At 30.7% G+C, this 22,423-nt stretch overlaps 1 protein-coding gene and 3 non-coding genes across 4 annotated transcripts in view; 1 reads left to right on the top strand and 3 right to left on the bottom strand.

Moving 5' to 3' along the window:
- The window catches only part of LOC136986219 (nicotinamide N-methyltransferase-like), a 257,802-nt gene that overhangs the window by 57,956 nt on the left and 177,423 nt on the right, over window positions 1–22,423 (bottom strand). The window lies entirely within an intron of this gene.
- TRNAT-AGU (transfer RNA threonine (anticodon AGU)) lies at window positions 7,606–7,679 on the top strand. Its single transcript has one exon. It is a non-coding gene; the product is annotated as a tRNA-Thr (tRNA).
- On the bottom strand, window positions 9,828–9,900 carry TRNAT-UGU (transfer RNA threonine (anticodon UGU)). Its single transcript has one exon. It is a non-coding gene; the product is annotated as a tRNA-Thr (tRNA).
- Window positions 13,312–13,385, bottom strand: TRNAT-AGU (transfer RNA threonine (anticodon AGU)). The gene has a single exon. It is a non-coding gene; the product is annotated as a tRNA-Thr (tRNA).

The raw sequence follows: 22,423 nt of genomic DNA, 5'->3' as shown, positions 1-22,423 counted from the left end.
AATAAATAGAAATTTGATAAATTATAAATTTATATATTATTTATAAGTATATACAGTCGAGTCCGCATAAGTCGACACCCGGATAACTCGACACCATCGGTTAAGTAATCAGCTTTCTGTGGTCCCGGCCGACTTACACAGGCATTAATGCTAAAAAACTCCGGTTTACTCGACACCGTTAAACTCGTCACCACCGTATAAGTCGACATACTTTTGCTGTCCCACACTCCGATAAGTCGTCACCCTCTCCTGAAAAAATGAATTCACTCCACATGTGTGGTGCGAACTCATTTTTTTCAGTAGGGGGAGTCGATTTATTCATTAATATATTTAATAATATTATTAATATATATATATATACTTATTAATAAAAATGCTTTAACATTTTATGTATTTTTATGTATAAAATAATAACAGATAAACAAAAAGAAAATATACAATCCACATCAACGTCACACCAGAATCCAATTTTGCATTTCTCACGCCAGAGGCATTAAGAATCCTTAGACGTTACTTGCCAACAATTGGCAATTGCGAAGACGATGTTTTTGAGGCGTTCATGATCGTTGAAAAAGAAAATCGAGACAGTTAAGTGCTCAAAACAAACAACACAACGAATTTTTCAGTTTTTCATTTACAGAGTAATTGTAAATGGAGGACACAATGTATTGTAAGCCTATACTACTGTTTAACGTACTACTGTATTTTCCTAATTGTAGTTTTGTGGTTTTTTTTCCAACTTCGCTTTAGTCGTCACATCGGATAACTCGACACATCTCCACTTCCCCTCAGGGTGTCGACTTATGCGGAGTCGACTGTATTTAAATAATATGTAATATATATGTTAGGCTCAAAGACCGAAATCGCTCATTGAGAGAAAAAAAAAAGTTACAACGCGTTGTGGCTAACTCAAAACGGCCAAGAAGCGAAATTTGTGTCGTGGCTTTAATGATATTTGACCACTACGCGTTGTGGTGATTAAGAAAAGCCATAACGCATTCTGAACGTTAGCTAATGCAACCACGATACAGGATCATACGACGCACAGTGGTTTGTAACTTTTAAATATGGATTCTAGGCTCGAAGCATTTTTATTTATAATTTTTAATGCCGAACAACATTAGTTCTACAAGTTTTCCTAGAAATTTAATTTACATACTTAAAAAAATTTCAAATAAATAACATATATGGAGAAAAATACACATTTGTTGTTTTTGCTTTGCTAAAAATTCTACTTGTAAGTACTTGATATACTATACACGACAAAATAAAAATCAGCTGCTAAAGTTAAAAACCATTGAGCGACGGATTTATTACGGTTAAAAGCCACCACACGTTCTATATGTTAACTAATAACGAGATGATAAGAAAATAAAACTTTCTTTTTCATTATGATTTATTTATCTTCAATCAACTTATTGGTAACAAAATTATTTACCATATACGGAAATTTAACTCTGTTACTTTACAACAACATTTAATTATTCATGCATTTCATGTTCTTTGAGCGACATTTGCATTTTTATCAATACAGTATCTTTTACAGTGACACATTATAAATCCTTGCTTACTTCCAGATGTTAACATGGATGCTGAGCGAAGTGTTAATAAAGTTGAGGGTGCGTTCTGAATGTTAATAAAGTTACTGTAGAAATTGTAAATTCATTACTAGCATAAAGTCGCTCGAGAAGACTTTCCTTGTTTCCAAACTGATAGAGAGACCTGATGGATTAATGCTCGTAACAACAGCTAAAACATTTCTGGGAGCTGCACGTTCACTATCAATATTAGGCACCCTAACTAAAACAATCGAATCAATTTCAACTGCGGAAAATTACCTTAAATTGAGAAAACTCTCCGAACTCGAGCTCAAGCTCGAATAAAAAAATAATAATAAATAAGACGAACGATTCGATGACGCAGATCCCAGTACTATCATTGTGAAATAATAATCAGAACAATTCTTAATTCATTGTTTTTGAAAATTTTAATAACTAAAATGTCTTAGGATTTTTAGGCTTTATCAGAGGTATTAATTTACATCTGATATGGAGAGTGCCAATGGTTCAATGGCATGAAGGTTGAGAAAAGCGAAATCCTACTCGGGTGTAATATACAGTAGTGCCTCGGTTTTCGTTGACTTCGGTTATCGTCGGTTTCGGATATTGCCAATTGTTTTCGGACGGATTATCGACGAAAACCAAAGTATCACTGTAGAGTGTACACCCATGTACAGTACAGTACAATACCCAACTACAGAGAACTCTCAAACTATAAATTATAACGATAAATATGCAGGTTATAAAAATTTAACCTGTATATTTATTGTTATAATTTATAATACACCTTAATCATACATAGAACTAGTAATACTTTTTATTAATTCATCAGGTAATTTGCATTCACTTACACGTATGTTTCTGGAAAATAAATAAAATCGAATGTGAAGGAGTGCACGTAAAAGTTGCAACCCCATTCTGTTCCGAAACACCCTTGTCAAACTTCTAAGCTTACAGGAAAGCGGTGCTGAACGTCGGACGTACACGTTTTCGCGTTTAAAACTTCGTCCTCAACCTCGCTAATGGTTCATATTTCGAACGTCTATATATCATTATATGTAAATATGCATGTAATTTCAGAGATGAGGAAACTTTCTGTGTTTTCTTTACTATATTTTAATTACCTCAGTTTTATTTTAGTACTTGTCTGTTAATGAGACCATACCAGTCAATTTAAATAGCTTCTTGTAAAGAAATCACTATTTTATTATATATATAAGACATTTACAAGAAGCTGGCATTGGCAAACAGTTACAATTAGTGTAAAGTTATTTGTTACTAATTTTATCAAAAACAATTCAAATTTATAAAAATTAGGCCCTAGTAACCATGTTTGATACCATTCCGTATAGCATAGCATTTGCCATTAGTCATTTTTGTTAATAGATGCATTTTTTTTTTTTTTTTTTTTGTTATTTCTTTCTTTCTAGGATATCATTTAACTGGAATTTAACTTACTTTTTAAAGAAAATATAATATATTATAAACTAAAACTTCTATCAAGCATGACTGAATACTTACTGGAGCTATCTTTTTTTAAAGTTTAAATTGAATGAAGTAAATTTAAAATTATGCCAATTAAAGGAAAAAAATATATTTCTCCTACAGACAATACATATAAAATGTGTCTTTTATCTAGACGTCCCCTCTCACGCAGTTGAGGGATAAGACAATTCCACGGTAGAGTCGACCCGTGGAGAAATATATTTTTTTCCTTTAATTGTATTTAATCGTCCTGGCTTATTTTTAAAAATTGTAAATTATTTTTTAATTGTGCTGCAACCGCTAGAGGGAATTATTGGACTATTATACATTGTGAGGCGGACGAGAGGCCTCAGGGGGGTCGACTCCGCCGTGGAATTGTCTTATCCCTCAACTGCGTGAGAGGGGACGTCTAGATAAAAGACACATTTTATATGTATTGTCTGTAGGAGAAATATATTTTTTTCCTTTAATTGTATTTAATCGTCCTGGCTTATTTTTAAAATTACGCCATTTGCCAAAATATTTAAAAATGCAACTTAAGCGGGGAAAATTTCCACGCTTACCTTTAAGATTTTTATCTTGAAGCCATTCTTTCCGAAAGGACCGAGAATATTTTGTCCATTTACCTATTTTAATACCAATAATAAATAAATTATAAAACTTATATAAATTATACTATGTATAAAAGCAAAACGAGTAGACAGCACACAAGTATTACCGTTCTAGGCTCAAAACAAAGAATGAAATAATTTGTGTAACCAGCCCAAAATGTAGCCAAGTGAAATTTTTGTAGCCCAAAAAGTAGCCAGTGCGCCAAATGCTTTTTTTAACGACAAACTGAAAAATAAGTAGCCCAATTTGGCGCAAAGTAGCCAAATCTGGCAAAGCTGACATTGAGTACGATCATATGTCGGTGGCCGACTCGCAAGGGCCAATCAGAACAGGTGTTAGAAATCGTTTTAAGTTTTTCTAATTTTCAAAATATTTTTGTAATCTACCTGGTTAAACTTTGCGGATATGATCTTACTTCGTTTATAAATTCTTACGAAAAGTCTAAATAATACCATTTTCAGTGGCGGCCTTAGGGAGTGGCGAGCAGGGCAATCGCCCGGGGCCTCGCTCTTGCAGGGGCCTCGCGCAACAACTCGAGTAGAAAAAAGTTGATATTTAAATTTTATCCTTATTATTTTAATTAAATTTTATCCTTTTTATTTTATCCTTAGCTATTAGTTATAAGCCGCAAACATCATTTTTAAATCCCTGCGTATATCTTTTAAGGCATTTATGTACAGTGACAGTGCACTGAGCTGTACCTTAGTTTATCATCATTACTAATTTGTCGTCTTTATGACTGTTAACTTTTATAAATCTTCTAATATAATATTTTAACACTCTAAATTTATTTATTTATAACTTTTGCATTTCTCGTCAATCATCAGAAATATTTGTTTTCAATTCACATACTTTGCACAAAGGACAAAAGCCTCACAAAGATCTGCCGCCGGGGTCTCGCAATCATTAAGGCCGCCGCTGACCATCTTTTCTCATTACGTCGATAATGTTTTTTAATATATATATTAAAGTCATATATGTTTCCATATAAAATTTAAGCAGTTATGAAAGAAATAAGGTACAAGGGAAAATTTAAATAAATTAGAAATATGTATAATGTCAAGTTATGTTTGATTCGATAGTTTTCATATATTCAAAGTCTGATTGGTTGTAGTTTCGAAGCTCTCATTGGCTAGCTCACCGACTGGTCCGATCCGACTACAAATACAGTAGAGCATCGATTATCCGACTGAATTGGAGACTGGGGTTGGTCGGATAACTGAAAAAACGGATAACCGAAAAGTATGAAAAAATACATTATTAGTATAGTATATTAGTATATCCCATGTAATTAGTATACAGTCAAACCTGTTTTTGTGCGGTCTTTTTCTGTGCGATTTTTATTTGTGCGACTTGTTTTGTGCGATTTTTTTTGTGCGGTATATGAAAATTTTCAAATTGGAACATAATTGACTCCTGTAAAATTTTTAAAAACTCTATTGGTTGTTTTCTATGACATCAGCAGGTTTTTTCATTTTTTATTCAGTAAAATTTTTTTCTCATACGTTTATTTCGGTCCCCTCTTATTTTAATAGCATAAAAACCAAAAATATTATGTTATATTTGAACAGATGCGGTAAGTTAGCTCCCCTCCAGCTTTAGACTGCAGGTGTGAAATTTCACGTCTTGTTAAATAAAATAACACTTCCTGCAGCTATATTTATCAAATAAAATCATTATTTAACGATTATTTTTAACTTTTTAATGTTAGATTCGTATTTAAGTGGAAATAATTAATTAATATAAAAATTAAAATTCTTAGAGGATTTTTTCCCCATTAGGTGTTGCAGAAAAAGGCCCAAGGAGTTAAAAAAGCAATTCCTAGTTATTTTGTACGGTTTCGAGTTATTTTCTACATGAGACTTTTTTTATGCCCTATTCACCGCATAAAAAAATATATTTTTTAAATGTGTTGCGAAAACTATTGTTTATAGCCACTCGTAAAGTTTCGCGCGATTTTTTTTATGCATTTTCTTTTATGCGGTCCCTATCCACCGCACAAAAACAGGTTTGACTGTATTAGTATATCGCTATTAACCTATTTCGCGTTGGATTTTCATCAATGTTAAGCCTAACAAATTTTTTTAAAATAATGATCGTCGCTATTGTATCGTTAAAAATTATTTATCTATTTTACACAAAATAAATACAAAAATAAAGCAAAAATAGAAAATCAAGCCTGGGCCGTGTTCAGTAACGCAGAACACCTAAGTTAGAATTCTGAGTGGCTTAGTGGACGGAGCTAAGAATAGATAAAGGAAGCTAATGGTGGGAGGAATCAAGCAGTAGTTAGAAACGAGTTCAACATCGCAGCATAAGTAGACTTAGCAAGAATTCTGCGTTACTGAACACGGCCCTGGTTTAAATACTGGCCTCCCTTTCATGGTCGAGCCAGTGTTGCCAGCTAAAACACGCAAAAATTTAACAAAAATAATATTAAAGTAGCCAAGACATAGCCAAATATTGTAGCGCCACATCACTAGCGGACATTTGAATTTGCCGACTAGAATGCGGTCGGTTAACTGATGTGACGGTTGATCGGGGTCGGATAATCGTGCTCTACTGTATTTAACTTACGACTGGAACGACCAGTCGGTCGGTCGACTGATGTTGCCATGGCAACACGACTTGAGTCGGACCGGTCGGTCCAGTCCGTCATAGTGTGAAACCGCCCTAACTCCTTAGTTCCCGTCAAACTTGACCGGAAACAGTCTAGACATCGCCTGTGTGTGTGTGTGTGTGTGAATTCCCTATAATTTCTGCTATTTTTGTCCAATCCATATTAAATTTTGGTTATACTCTTTTTATGTTCTGATAGAAAGTATAGGCTACTAATTTTGCAGAAAATTAGCTATTAGCTATAAAAATAGGGTTTTAGATTTCATCTCAGTGACGTCATTTACCTTAAGTTGCACTTTTAAATAATTTGGCAAATGGCATAAGTTTAAATTTACTTTATTAAATTTTAAAAATTAGCCACATTGTGTCGCTTCTACAATAATTTTTTTTTAAGTTCTATAGTTACCACGTGACGTGCTATTATTCAATCGGAAGTGACGATCTAACAAAACTGTCATTTAAATTGTATTATGGCGCATCATTTATGTTCTGACAGACAGACTACTTCATTTATAGAAATATTAGCTACTGTTCTTGAATATCTTCAAATTTCTATTCTTCTCAATTCTTCAGTCTCTACCTTCTCACAGAAATTAATCCAATCATGCTTGATGAAAAAATTTCTAGTTTTAAGTCTTATACTGTATAAATATAAAAATGGTTTCAAGACAGAATCGAATTAAAGACAATGCCTTAAGAAGCCAAAGCCTGATTTCCTGTTTACAACATATTGCAATTTCCTCATAAGCTTTCTACTCTATTTTTAGTTGGATTCTGTGAAGAAATTTATCCATTTATTGTCGTAATTCATTACAAATATATTATAATTCCTGGCGCTTAAATGTTTTATATCAAAATTGTATAATCGCGTTCTTTCATTTTAAACCCTGATTTAATGAATAAATTACCAATAATTGAACTTTGGCAAGATCCAACAACATGAATTTAACGAATTAAAATTGCGATATTTGGATAACAAAATTTGTTTATTCACATATTCGACTAAAGAAAAAATTTATTGTATTTATCATTGGATACACGTATTTTTCTTAGAATAAAATAAAATATCCACAGATGTCTTATAGCCTACAGACCATTATAGAGCTTAATATATTTAAGTAGATTTATTTTATTTAGCTAATATGAAACAATTAGGTACTAATTCTTATCGAGCTCCTAAATAGTTGTAATGCCTATAACTTAGTATTATCAATTACTCTTCGAATAAATTCGAAATAGCTGGATTGATATAACACAGAAGGAGTACTATGCAAAGCCCAATTTTCAACAAGATAAAAGAAAATCGATTTAACAGAGAGAATCATCGGTTGGCGCCGTGGCTTAGTTGGTTAAAGCGCCTGTCTAGTAAACAGGAGATCGTGAGTTCGAATCTCACCGGTGCCTAAACAAAATTTATTTTTCTTATCGAGTACGTCATTTTCGCTTCGATCTAATTTCTATAATGTTAAAGCAAAGCGACTTGATTCAGGTTTTTTAAATACTAAACGACCGATATTTTACATCTTTAGAACTTTATATTACGAATAACGGTTCATAAGGTAAAGTCTTCCCACATCGGTCAATAATGGAGATTTCATTAGCTGCTGTCACATCGATTACATAGCTACTGCTGAAAAATATTTATATACAGTTAAATAAATAATTCTTTTCCTGTATTTGGATAAATAGGAATATTCAGGCAAACATATAGAAATTTCAGAAGGACTGACCATTTTTTTATATACTGCTTTTGAATGCGTAAGGTTGAAGGATTGTTCCATACACTGTTATTTGTTAGTCTTCTTGGTAATCGAAATGTATCTTTTTTATCGTTTAAATTAATTATTCCATAAAATTCCTTCGATTTACTCGATAAAAGTATTCATAAAATAGTTAAAACCGAGAGAATTAACTGAAAGTTACATACATTTTATTTGCTAGGAAAGATTGTGATTGCACAAGATCAATGTCAGATTACCATAATTACGATGTTTTAAAGACAAACTGAATTTTATGAAATTGCGACCATCTTCATAACTGAAAATTAAAATTAAACATAAAATTCAATTTATAGATTTTAATTTATTAATTATCTAACCTTTCAATTATTAATAGTAAAATAATTCATACTTATTCATTCTTAAATGCATTTTTCTTTATTTTAAGGGGATTTCAGGGTTGTAAGACTAATGGTATAAGGCAACGCGATACGGACGATCTACTAAGGGAATGTTTTTCGAGAAGACTTTCTATGGAAAACTAATCCTCTTTAGGTGTTAGACATAAGAAAACTCAGAAAACTCCCCGTGGCCATAGACAAGGCGCTAACTCACGAGAATCTACCAGTATTCATAGTTTATAAACGTTCTCTATAAATGTCTCACCAAATAAAAATATCACTGACTGAATATACAGGAATCAGTTTCCGATTTTCGGGGATCGATTTCTCAGCCTCCAAACACCCGAAGTAATTCTGAATAATTTGTTCGAAAGAAAATTGTTTTCTAAAGTAGTATGCAAAATTTCAAGATTTTCTATAAAGCGGTTGCAGAAATATAAGCAATTGAAAAGTGAAAAATCGCCAAAAAATACCTGTATTTTCTTCTTTTCTTCACCCAGCACAGCAGACGCTCGTAGAGAAAAAATTGTTGGGTTTAGAAACCTCAAATTTTAAACTTAAGCTTTTCTCGTTAGCAGTAGCGTACCCACAAGATTTTTACCTGTATTATTCTTTAAAACTCTTCTATAAAAGATCGAGAGGGTCAAGTATCTTGAAAGGGGTAGGTCTTAATAAAGACTTTATTCGTTTAAATCAAAATCTGATAACAGGTGGTGTCACAGTTTTATTTTTTGCTTAATATTTGCTTAAAAGTTATTTTTTACTCTATAATTCAGATTCATTTATATTTTATTAACTTGAAATACTGTTACCGCATTTTTCGATGTATAAGACGACTGGGCGTATAAGACGACCTCCGACTTTTGAGAAGATTTTCCTGGGTTAAAAAGTCGTCTTATACGCCGGAAAATACGGTAGATTAATATTAATTTAATATTTAAATATTTATATTAAAAACTATTTACGATATTCAGAATTATTTAATTTCTATATTATTCAAAGTTACTTCTAGTCCCAAGAGACAGTTTAAAATAAAATTTTCTACAGGACAGTAATCTGCAGAAAACTTGGGATTGGGATTTCTAATTTAAACGGTTATAGAAGTTATTTAAGTTTATGATTTTCATATAGTGAGTAAATTGCAACAGTGATTTCGAAACTTTAATGGAAACATTTTCTATCTCTCTTGTACTCCTGATGATGGACCATTTTGTTCACTTTTCTTAATTTAATCTCGATAAATTTTAGTAAAATAGTACACTATTAAAATTTACTAAAAAGTTTGAAAATAAAAACAATGTTTTTTTTTTAATTAAACACTATGCACCAAATGATATGATTGGTGAAGAAATTCTATAATGAGTGCTTTAATTGTAACGAAAGAAAGAACATGACTTATGAAATAAATAGTATTAGAAATGATAAAAATAAATAGGTACCGACGAGATTCGAACTCGCGCTCTCCTGTTTACAAGACAGGCGCTTTAACCACTAAGCTACGGTACCACGTCTTTACTTCACACATGGTAATGATGCTAATTCTTAAGAATAAATATATAATATACAATAGATTGACGTAATTAGGACAGAAATAGGTACGGATAGTATACAAAAATAAACTGTTTCTGTTTAAAACGAGAATTTCAAGATTTTGTACATCGTCTTGATGAAAACTCATGAAGGAATTTAGTCATAGAAATAATCTTACCGAGATTTTTTAATTTAAAATTATGTAAAACATTGGAGTTTCTAAATAAAAACAAAAAAAAAAAAAAATCCTAAAAGATACAATTTTGATTTTTAGGCCTACTCAAAATGAACATTTTTTATGAATATAAAAAATTTACAAAAAATTCTCAATGGACGAACTGTAAAAGTATTCTAGCTTTATTAAATGCACATTTTATACACATTATTAAGATATTGAGTTTGTTTTAAGTCAAATATCAAAATCATTTCGTGTTTATCAACACTTAATAATGATTTATATTTAAAAAGTAACCGACGAATTCGTTATTAGAAATGTTCTTTCGTATACAAAAATTCTACATACTCTGTATTTAAAATAACGTACAGACTCAACGAAAAAAAAGTTATAATTCGTTCGATATTTTTATATTGAAAAATAATGAATATATAAATAAATTTTTCTTAAGATTCTCCTGAGATGAACGTTATGAAAAATTGTATAGAATGGAATGGTCAGTTTAGGAAATTTAAAATAATGGAGCAATGTTCAATAAAGTAGAGAATATATCTTGGATGATCTGAAAATATAAAATGTATTGAAAAAATAATTTAAAAGCAAACTAATTTTTGAATTCATTTTATTAAATGAATATATCAACAATGAATAACACAAATGAATGGAACCGCAAAAATTACAACAGAACATAGGTTATGAATTGGTACGTACTGTACCTTCACTTAATAATTTGTACAATTTTTTATATTTTAAATTATTGTTTTTAAATTAATTAATTTAAAAACAATAATTTAAAATATAAAAAATTGTATAAATTATTGAATGTAACGTTCTTGCCGAAAGCAAGTAAACAAAACATATATTCACTATCATATTATTAGCATCAATAGATTCGAAATTATAATTATCAATTTTAAGTACCATTAATTAAATGTTGCCAATGTTGATAGATGACAAATTGAAATATATTAGGAGTTATACTGTATTTCTAAAACGATAGCTGATAGTGCCGTTTGCCGTAACTGACTGGCACCGTTTTCTGGAATCAACACCCCAAACACTCAAAAATAGCTACATCTAACTTCCCAGAGTACCAAATCAAAATACAAAATTTGTTGGGGTGTGTATTCCTCTTCAGCTTATTAATTCCACTCTTGTGGAATGCTGCTGTAAATCGCTTTCTTTCACTTCAATCTGCCCATTGTCAAGTTCCAATCAACTCCAAGAGTCACCATATTCTCAAATACACTGTCAAACCATCGTCATCTCGGTCTATCTCTTTTGTTCACCCAGGAAGATCCATCTCCACCACACTTTTTCCGACATAATCCAAAGGACTTCTTTCCACACGCTTGAACTACTGCAATCTTGACTCTAATTTTCTTAGAGACTTTCTCAACTCCCAAAGTCCGTCTTATCAAACTATTTTTGATTCCGTCTCTTCGTGTCACTCCGCATGATCATCTCAGTTTTTTTCATCTCAACAACATCTAGTCTATTCGCATTTTTCTTAAAGGCAATGTTTCCATTCCATCATAAAAGCATGCTTTATCACCGACTTATAAACCTTTTCTTTCAGTTTCAGTGGAAATTTTTCTATCTCATAAGACACTTGATATCCTTCTCCAACCTTGACCAGATACATCAGTGGCCAAGCGGTTTTCGTACCCTGAACACTGGCAGTTCTGTCTTGGGTTTTCGCCTCGCTCGGAAGGGGCTGGCCACATGGAGTTTTCCGGGTTTTCTGCACGTCTGTAACGCCTATAAAGAGGTCAAAGACCTCCCGGAAGGCATCGCCCAAGTGTCGCGTTACTATAACTTAAACAACCCTGACAATCTGCCTATATTCTATGACTGACTTCCCTCTCGCTATCTGCGCCTCGATCCGTGAAAGAACCTAAATATATAACTACTTCTGTCTTAGGCAGTTTTTCACCTCTCATCTTAACATGTCGTTTATCATCATTCCACATATTTTGATTGCACCCAATCTCAAAACTCTATTTTCTAGTATTATCATCCAATTCTCTAATCTCTCCTCAGTTTCCTCCCTTCTTTCAATACGTAAATCATTAGTGTGTATGCTGATGATACTGTTTAGACCGTGATGCCTTCAGTCGTACTCCTTCTGTTAGTACATCCATCATAATAACAAAGAACAACGAGCTTAGACAAGAGCCCTGATGTCCCCCAACAACAATAGGAAAGACCACCGTGTTTCCAGTTACATATCTATCATTAGTTTTACAGTTTATCATACACATCCTCAATTGCTTTTACATACTTCTCATACATTCATACTTCACATACCTTATGAACTCTGATAAAAGTATAAACAATTTTTCAAATAACTTCATAAATTTAAAATAGTCATAACTAATTTCATTATTCTTAAAACCTCATGAAAGATTTCAAGTTTTGAATTTAGAACGGTTCCGACCCGGAGCTACCGATACATCCCGAAATTCGTCGGTGAGTGAACGGTGAATAATCCTTCTACTCGCCCATTTGATATTTTTAGACAAATTACCACAATTTGACTTAAAAGTTAGTGTTCTGTGTACAGTATAAATAAATAATTCTGCTGTCATTAATTCATTTTATACGGTATCTTTCCTTTAAAAAAATTTTAGTAAACGTCTCAAAATTTAAAAGGCTTTTTCCAGGAGCTACTGTTTTTGGGGAAGCCACACCTAGTCTGGCTATAGCTTCCCTGCAACCAACGAATGGAGAAATTCCGGTCCTCATTTCATGGTAATAGAAGGAAAGGAAAGACTTGTCCTCCTTCCCTCTACATCTTTGAGGCCCACTAGTGGCCAAGCGGTTCCGTTCCCTGAACACTGGGATTTCGGTCTCGGGCTAGCATCTCACCCGAATGTGCTGACCACGTGGAGTTCTTCGGGTTTTCTCCACGTCTGTAACGCCTGAATAAGAGCCAGTTACCGTTAAAAAGATCTCCCGGAAGGCATCGCCCAAGTGTTGCGTTGCCATAACTTAATAAAACAAACTACATCTTTGCTCTTACGAAAAATGACGCTATGCCACTGCACTAAATGACTTCATTAGAGAATTTACCTTCCGCGTGTGATAGATAATACCATGTAAAACGTTATATTCTATTAAACAAAAGCAGAATATAAATCAATTAGCGAGAATTCACTAGAATTAAGTTTCCATAAAAATGATTAATGATAGAAAAAAGCAATTTGCAAAGGCACCGGCGAGATTCGAACTCGCGATCTCCTGTTTACTAGACAGGCGCTTTAACCAACTAAGCCACGGCGCCAGACGCTTAAAATTCCCTTTTAGACCAATTTGATTGTTACTTGCCGAAAATCTTTTTTTAGTATATTTTTTGTTGTGTATTGTGTTACTTTTTCTATTCCAAATTATTTGAAAAACACTTCTCAAGCTGAGCTATCGATATTGTAATTTAAGGCCGAACAGAAAAATGGATCCTAATGTTTGTATACACGAATAGAGATTGATCAGATCGCTGTAGATCATTTGTATACACGATTTGAACGATCAAAATAAATCTTGGATCAGTTTGATTCTAAAAGCATATGCACCTCAGTTACAATATGTTTTACGCTAAACGTATGATGTGGTATCTGAAGTTCTTGGTTCCATATTCATCGACGACATCCTGATCTTAATATCCTAAATGCATCTTGGCAGTTTACACATGAATTGCATTGCCTTATCCATCAATCTAATCGAATCCAATCCCAAACGTGGCAGTGGGCAGACGGCTCGATGATTTTCCAGCGTGATTGCGCGCCAGCTCATTCCAAGACATTGCGTTACTGGCAATGCCGCAGAATTAATGACGCACCATCTGTCAGCCACTAACGCTTTGAGCTCATAAAATAATTACGTATTATAATTGTTAATATTTAAAAAATCTGAAAAACAAATTATTAAACAAATTGTAGTAATTGTGACGTTATTTAGACAACACGTAGAACATTTTAATGAATTCCTATTTAAATTTAATTGTAAAACAGACATTATTAATACCTAGTATACAAGGTATACTTTGTTATACGCGGTTGCATTATAACACGATTTCAAAAGATCAAAATAGATCCTGAATTAAATTATCCTGTTGACGCAGGGTAATTTAATTCAAGATTGACCACCGAACATGCAGTAGCAGTCTTTCGTAGCTGAAGAATCGAAAGAATCATAAACGATAATTTTGTCTTCTTAATTTTTTAAAAATGATAATAGGTCCTAGTTTTATAATCAGAGCGGAAATCTTCAATTTACGAACCCGGAACCTTCTGTAAAACGAGAAAAGAATAATCCAATTCAGATTATATATTAATTAATATTTATTCCGATTAAATTAATGGATACAGATATAATAACTAGAAAAATTGGATACATTTCTTTCTAAAATATAGATAAGAGTTATTTTTCTTTAGACAATACATCTGTATTTAAGGCACACAGAAGTCAAAATAAAAATTAACTTATTTCGTTTATAATGGAAGTATACAAATTCAGAAAAAAAACAAAAATAGAGTAAAAGTGTCTTCATAATTGTCCTTTTTTACACATCGGGAACGTGGTCTAATGACGTTCACCAGACTACATTCTACAAGCTGCGAATTCCACCCATATTTGAAGGATTTCGTTCGCTTAAATAGACAAACACGCATGACACAAGTCACTTTGTTTATATGAATACTTGAAATATACTAAAATTTAACATGTTTAAGTATAAATTTTCCATTATGTTGAATAGAAGAATGCCCCTAAAATCTAAATTTTATATAAATTCATTCAAAATTCTTTCTGAGTAGGTTTATATTGAAGAAATAATTCTTATTTTATCTCAAATTAACGAAATGAAATAATTATAATTGCATGATCAACTTTTTTGTAATTTGAAATATAAAACAGGATCTAGTTTACTCAAGAACAAAACACTTAAATCTGTGCAGCAATACAAAATCATAACGTTAAGTTTTATATAATTAAAATTTTAACGCCGGAAAGTTCGGAAATAATATCTATATTAACAAATAATTAGATAAATATAAAAACAATAAACAATCTTTTCAAAATGTATTAAGACAACTCCGCTATTCGAACTAAAGTTTAGAACTGACTTGGAATTTCTTAACAGTGTAGAGCCACCGAAAGGGAAAGCTGGGGAGTTTCCCCTGGCCAGAAGAAAATTTAATGTTACTTATAATAAATTACCATAATTATTACCAACCAAATTATTAGAATAAGTTAGGTTAGTTAGAACGTGTGTCCCCACTGTTTCCTTTCTTCTGTTTGCTGGGATCAGAGACGAGCCGCCATTTTGGAACCATAGGTAACATTAACCAAATTAACAATACTTTAATAAAAATATTCTTTAAGACTTCTTTTTACTAATAAAAAAACATTCTACAGTATGTAGACTAATTTTATTTATTAAAATAAAGACTCACTCCACCCTAGGCACTATACAGACTCTCAAAAACCCTGACAGTAGGCACATCACTAAGAAAAATGTAATGAAATGTGTTAGGAAATGAACTTTTAGGCGTGGTTGACTGCAGTTCTGTCGACTGTCTGTTATTGATTTATGCAAGACGAACTCTGCACGCATCATACAGGAAGACAAAAATCGTTACGTTTTTCCACAATGTATCACATAAACATCCCCTGTGAGATTTTAACTAGAATTACATAAAACTATATTTTAAATGGATTCTTAGAAGATAACCCGTCCACCTATCTTCGTCGATAACGTTTACGGAAAATATTTCGACTTACGTTATTATAACTCGAGGCACGCATTAAAGTTATTTCAAAATTTGTATTTATTTTAGTAAGTCAAACAATTTATATAAGTTGATTTTCATAACTTATAACAGTTAAAAGGTGGGAGTAGGATTTAATAAACCGCGTTAAGTGGAACTAAATTTAGGTTAATTGTTACAGTTAATATATTTACTAGCTTTAGCTTAATTAAAAATAAAATTGTGCCGATAAATCACCTGTTCCTAACGTTTTTTTTAATATATTAATTTTGAACAGGGGAAAAAATTATTGTAAATAATTTATTTGTTATTCGAATTGACTGTGTTGGCTTTAGAGTTTAATTGAAAAATATCTTTTTTAAACAGATATAAGGCACGAAATAATAATAAAAAAATAAGATTTCTTTGCATTCTTGAGTACATATTCACAAATTCTGAAGATTGTAAAATCAATAAATTAATGCTTTAATTATATTAAACTTATTTTCTATTATTATTAATAGATTGATAAAAAGCTAATTTGGACTAAATTATGAAATTTCCAAAATGATATTTAGGTCTATTTATTATTCATCTATTTTTAATTATTTATTATCAATAACTATATTTGTATCTTAATATAAAAAGCAGTTTTATACCTAAAAATGATTAATTTTATATAATAAAATTTATTATCAAGTGAGTATATACAGGTTGTCCATAAAGTCCGCGTGCAATTTAAAAAAATTACAACTTCATTAGTATTTCTGGTAGAGAAATTGTGTAGAATGTATTGGAAATAAAAAAGTCTGTAATTTTTTGTTTTATTGTAGCCAAGTTCAGCCACAGTTTACTTTTTATTCAGTTGAAGCAATGGGTCACACGTAATTCTGAAAAAGAAGTATTTTTAAAGTTTCGAAAAATTGTTAAATTATTGTGTTGAAGAGTTACTAAATAATTTTACTTAAAACTAGATACTGCACATTACGCTTTCGGTTAATGTTACCTATGGTTCCAAAATGGCGGATCGTCTCTGATTCCAGCAAATAGAAGAAAGGAAACAGTGGGGATGCACGTTCTAACCTATACTAACCTATTGTTTTAAATTACCATAATTGTTACCAACCAAATTATTAGAATAAGTTAGGTTAGGTTAGAACGTGCGTCTCCACTGTTTCCTTTCTTCTGTTTGCTGGAATCAGAGACGAGTCGCCATTTTGGAACAATAGGTAGGTAACATTAACCACGCTTTCTAATACTTTTTACAGATTTTTTCTATCAAAAATACTAATAAAGTTATAAATTTTTTAAATTGCGCACGGACTTTATGGACCCCCTCTATTTCAAAAGTGTATTTTTATCAATTTTTTTATAATCATCTTGCAGTTTTCAAGATATTCGGAAGAGGCAGACAAACAAACTGATACACGAAGAAATATAAATGACAAACAAACGGTGGAAATCGCTAATAAAAGAATTTGTTAAATGGCTAAAAATTAATTAAATTATTCTTAATATTATTTTATAAATAACCCTCACGTTTATTAGTTATTTATTTATATCATAGCTTAATTATCACATGATTTAAAATAGTGTATATTAGTTTGGATGAAATTTAATAATAAAATTATGCATCTAATGTAGTTATTATTAGATTTAATAAGCAATTTTCTAGCAAAGTAAAGTAATTTGTATTGAATTAATTCAAAAAGACACTATACTGTGTCTTTTAACAAACTATTTTAAAGCCATTTACTTCAATTAATAAAGTTTTAAAACTTGCAAATTACATTTTCATTACATAAATTTTAAATTTTATTTTATATTTTTATTACATAAATAATAATTTTTAAATAAAATTTTCACTTAATTTTATTCCAGAATTTAATCAACCCGCTATTATATTCGATAAAGTTTCTTCTATTCAATTTTCCTGTTATATAGGGCCTATATTATATATACATTTTATGAAAAAAATTATATTTAATGATGCTTTTATACACGATAACTTCTAATATTTCATTTTATGGGAGCGTTAACATATATTTCTTATTATTAGAATATTTTATAACCATTTCACTGTGTAATTTTAGAGGGTCAGAAGAGAAACTCCACAACGTTTGCTGCATGGAAAGAGGTCAATTATCCTTTTGATTGATGCCAACAAATTTATCTCAGTATAACAATTGATTCCTTTAATATTATCCAAAACATTGTTTACTGTTTTATGTTATAATTTACTGCAAATGTTATAGTATTGATACTATAACATTTACAGTAAACTAAAGTAGTTTATATGAAATTATTGCCTTGTTTACAGGTGATCGTTGTTGAGGGTCACTTGTAAACTTATTGAAGGTTCGACTGTATTATATAAACAAGATTTTTAATATATTTTAAATGCTGTGCGATTACTTTTATAGTATTTTGAAATTAATATAGAATTAAACATTTTTATTACTGTATGTCATTCAAGTAAAGGTAATTCTATTTAAACACATAAAGACAATATATTAATATATATATATATATATGTTATATAATGAATTTTAATTAAGTTTTTTATTTTACTAACATAATTAAATATTTATTTAACTTTCTAGATTTATCCATTACTATGGTACTTATAGAGAAAATAGTTATGTATTAAATGGAATTAAAGCTTGAGAAATTAAATATTGTTTAATTATGTATGTAAATTATTCATAGTAACTTTGTTAATAATTTATTAAGAATAAATTTATTTAATTATTATTATAATTATTATGATTGGATGCCATGTGTAGAAATAATGCTAATTATTTCTATACATGGCATGCAATAAAATCGAAAATTTGGTTATTTCATTTTAAATATATTTAATTAAAAAGTTTCCTTCTGCGAGTTTGCCATGCATTTATATTAATCTACTAATTAATGTGTAGAATTAGAAGTAACCACAGCTATATTTTCCAAAATAATATAAATAAACTCAAATATATATTTATTTTAATAAATGTAATACTCTTAATGAAAAACTATGGACATAATTTGAATTTTTTATTAGATATTTCTTAGAAAAATTTAAATGATATCAATATGAATCCGTTAATGTTTATAGAATAATATATGATACATGCTTTTTAAATATTAATTAGTTTGTAAGTTTTAAAATCTATAAAAATAACCAAAGTCTTTAAAATAAATTGATATAAAAATCAATCTTATTAATGTAAAGTTTTCAAACTACTTCAAAAATATTATTGAAAACCTACGAAATAAATAAGGTAGCTGATGGGCAGTAATGCTAAGCTTTGTAGAATCTTTTTGGCACTTTTTTATGGATTTTCAAAATTTTTTTGTAGGATAAAGTACTCTGGTTCCTTGGTAATAAGGGCAGAAAATAATTAAACATTTTGTTCATTTGAAATTATTAAAAACAGTTCATTTGCAAAAGTCTAACTCTGTGCTATATAAAAAGCATACAGATTTAATATAGCCACAAATTTTTTATTTACCATAAAAAAGAATTTTTCAATCATTAACCAATGAGAAATGTAGTTAAAATCAATAAAAGGAAATAATTCCTTATTGAAAAACCACGATATAGGCCTACATATATACAGTGGTACCTCGGTATACGACTTTTGTTCGGTGTACGACTTAATTCTATTATACGCACCATCTATGAACAAGTAGCACTATCGGTGTACTAGACCAGACTAGACGTTCGCGGTCCCACGGTTTATAACTTTGTTAAATTTTTTCTGATTTTAATTTGTAAGTAAAATTTTATTAATCATGAATTGCAAAAAGGCAAATGAAAAGCAACAGAAAACTAAAAAAAATGACTAGAATCACAATGGAACTGAAAAAAGGGATTGTTGAGAAATATGAAGGTGGCATGGGTGTTCGAGATTTACCTGTTGCATACTGTATTCCGAGAACGACGATATCGACAATGGTGAAAAATAAAGACATTATTGAATCTGCTAACGTTGCGAAAGGTGTTAAATCAATTTTTAAACAGAGATCGGAGACATTAGATCATGTTGAGAAATTGCTTTTGCTTTCGATAACTGAAAAACAATGTGCTGGCGACAGCGTATCAGAAGCAATTATTTGCGATTATTACTGTAATAACTTAAAAAATCTATAATAAAATTTATTCTTTTATTAATGTGCTCAAACAGTGTTTCAATTATTTTACAAACCCCATTAATATACCATATCAAGAAGAGTTTTTTTTACATGAGAACGGATTAATCACTTTTACATTACTTCTTATGGGAAAGGTTGGTTTGGTATACGTCCTATTCGGTATAAGTCCAAACATCAGGAACGGATTAAGGTCGTATACCGAGGTTCCACTGTATTTAAATTAAAAAATGAAATTTTTTTTTACAAATGAAAAATGAAATGAAATGGAATAAAATATCTGTCTTTATATTTACATTATTATAAGCGTTTTATGAACAAGTTTACTTTCTTCAATATTGCTAACTGTATCTATTTTGACCATGGTGACGATAAAAACAATCTGGTCTGGATTTTTCAAAAAGGTCTAATAAATACACAACTTATTAAACTAAACTAAATTACGATAGATATAATAAAATTATCAGAAAAAACTGCAAATCAAGCTATCAAATAATTAAAATTATCTGTTAATAAGACACGGGAACAAATACAACCTCGGATGAATAAAAAATCCAGCAATGAGTTGTTCAACTTTCCCGGCAAGATTTGAAACTTTGGTGGCGCCATCTGTTATCATATTTTATTTAAAAACATTTTATATTTTTAACTATTATAAAACGAGAAAAAGCTTAGTTTTGAGGGCAGGGATGAGTTTTATAAAAAATTTTAAATGCTAATAATGAGTAAAATCGTCATTAAGTCCCATCCAACTCGAGATATGACACACGACCCCCATTATCTCCCCACCCTCTCAACCTTTAACCATCAAAATTTAAGATCATCAATTCTCCTAATAAACAAACTGCCCTGTAAAATTTCAGAAATTTTTGATAAATAACACAGGAGTTATTAAGCTTCAAACAGCGTAAACAAAATCTTGCCCCCTACACACATTCACTAACATCCATACATGTAGAAAAAACCTCGATTTTCTCGACGTTTCAAGGTCTCCTGAGTCCAAAGATGTAAATATCTTAAGGGATCGCTTTTCGACCGATCGACATACGATCGACCCTCTGTTATAATAAATATATAACGGTGCTGAGAAGTAAAAAGCGCGTTATCAGTATAACATAATTTCCAAAAAATGGCGGCTCCCCGCCATTCTTTGCGCTTTTTGTCAACAGGAATAACCTAAACTTCTCTAGATATACATCTGGGAGATTACGCTAACGCTGTATTTTCGTTTGTGGTACGAACTATGCTCAGAGCTGCCAAGTGGCATATCACCAAGCATACTACCATCAGGCACTTTATATTGATCAAAGTTTAATCTCTCATTTAACGAATATATATATGAGCATGCAAAAATATTTTTTCTTGTGAGAATTTATTAAATGGAACACTAAAGGTTATATGAGAAATTGTCATACTCTGTGACATTATCGTCTATTAGACAAAAACACTGATTTGTCTGTCTGTGGATATTCTCGGACTATTTATCTTCTTTTAAGTATACGAGAAAAGTCAACATCGGACTAACATAAACATTTTGAAGAGATAAGTTAAATAAAGCCCGAAGGTTTTATCATATTGTTCTTTCTTATAATTTGGACTGATGGGAAATTTTAAGTAGCCTTTATTCATTAATATTACCTGTGGAATATTCAATAGCTAATAAAGCTTGTCAACTTTTTCCGTGAAAAATAAATAAATAAATATTAATTAGTTGCAGTTCTTGCTGGTGAAATAAACGATAAACAAATAGCTACTGAAAACATTACACCGTGTGTTTTTAATCAATTTTTGGCACATCATTGCATATATCTTGTGTGACTAGACACTATTATTCAATGTCGTGTAAGCTGTGAATATATCAGTTCATTGTGGCTAATATATTCACACGTTACATTAGTTTTGTTTTTTTTAATTTTCATAAATGCAATTTTTTATTCTTCGGAAATTATATAAAGATTTTAAGAAAATAAATTACGTATAATGACGTTTTATTACTAATATATAGTGCCGTATAGGTTGTGAGATGCATATATAGTATTAAGACACGTATTGGTATTAGTATGCATCATAATACTCAATATTATATGGAAAGTTTAAATCGAAACAAAGTTACTTCAAATCTAATTTTCACTGCCATTTTTAGCGCTCAGTAGGGACTGAGAAGCTAAAAATAGCTATTTCTATCTTCAATTTATTGGTTTTTATCGATGTTCGACACTTTCGTTAATGTAAAAAGAACAATAAAGAAAGCGGCACGGCTATTGTTTCTGCGCACTGTAAAGTCTAACGATAAAATATTCAAACTTCCCATTTTTCGGTCTTTAATTCGCAAATATTAATACAACTCTGCAATATTCTAGTTCGATTAATTTCGTGGCCACATCATAACGAAGAAACTAAAACTAACTTTTTAATATTATGAATATGGTAATAATAATAA

The sequence above is a fragment of the Centruroides vittatus genome, unplaced genomic scaffold (genome assembly GCF_030686945.1).
Source record: "Centruroides vittatus isolate TY-2023 unplaced genomic scaffold, ASM3068694v2 scaffold_1015, whole genome shotgun sequence".
NCBI classification, from domain to species: domain Eukaryota; kingdom Metazoa; phylum Arthropoda; class Arachnida; order Scorpiones; family Buthidae; genus Centruroides; species Centruroides vittatus.
The sequence above is the reverse complement of the archived record's forward strand: the minus strand, read 5'-3'. Positions and strand labels throughout refer to the sequence as shown.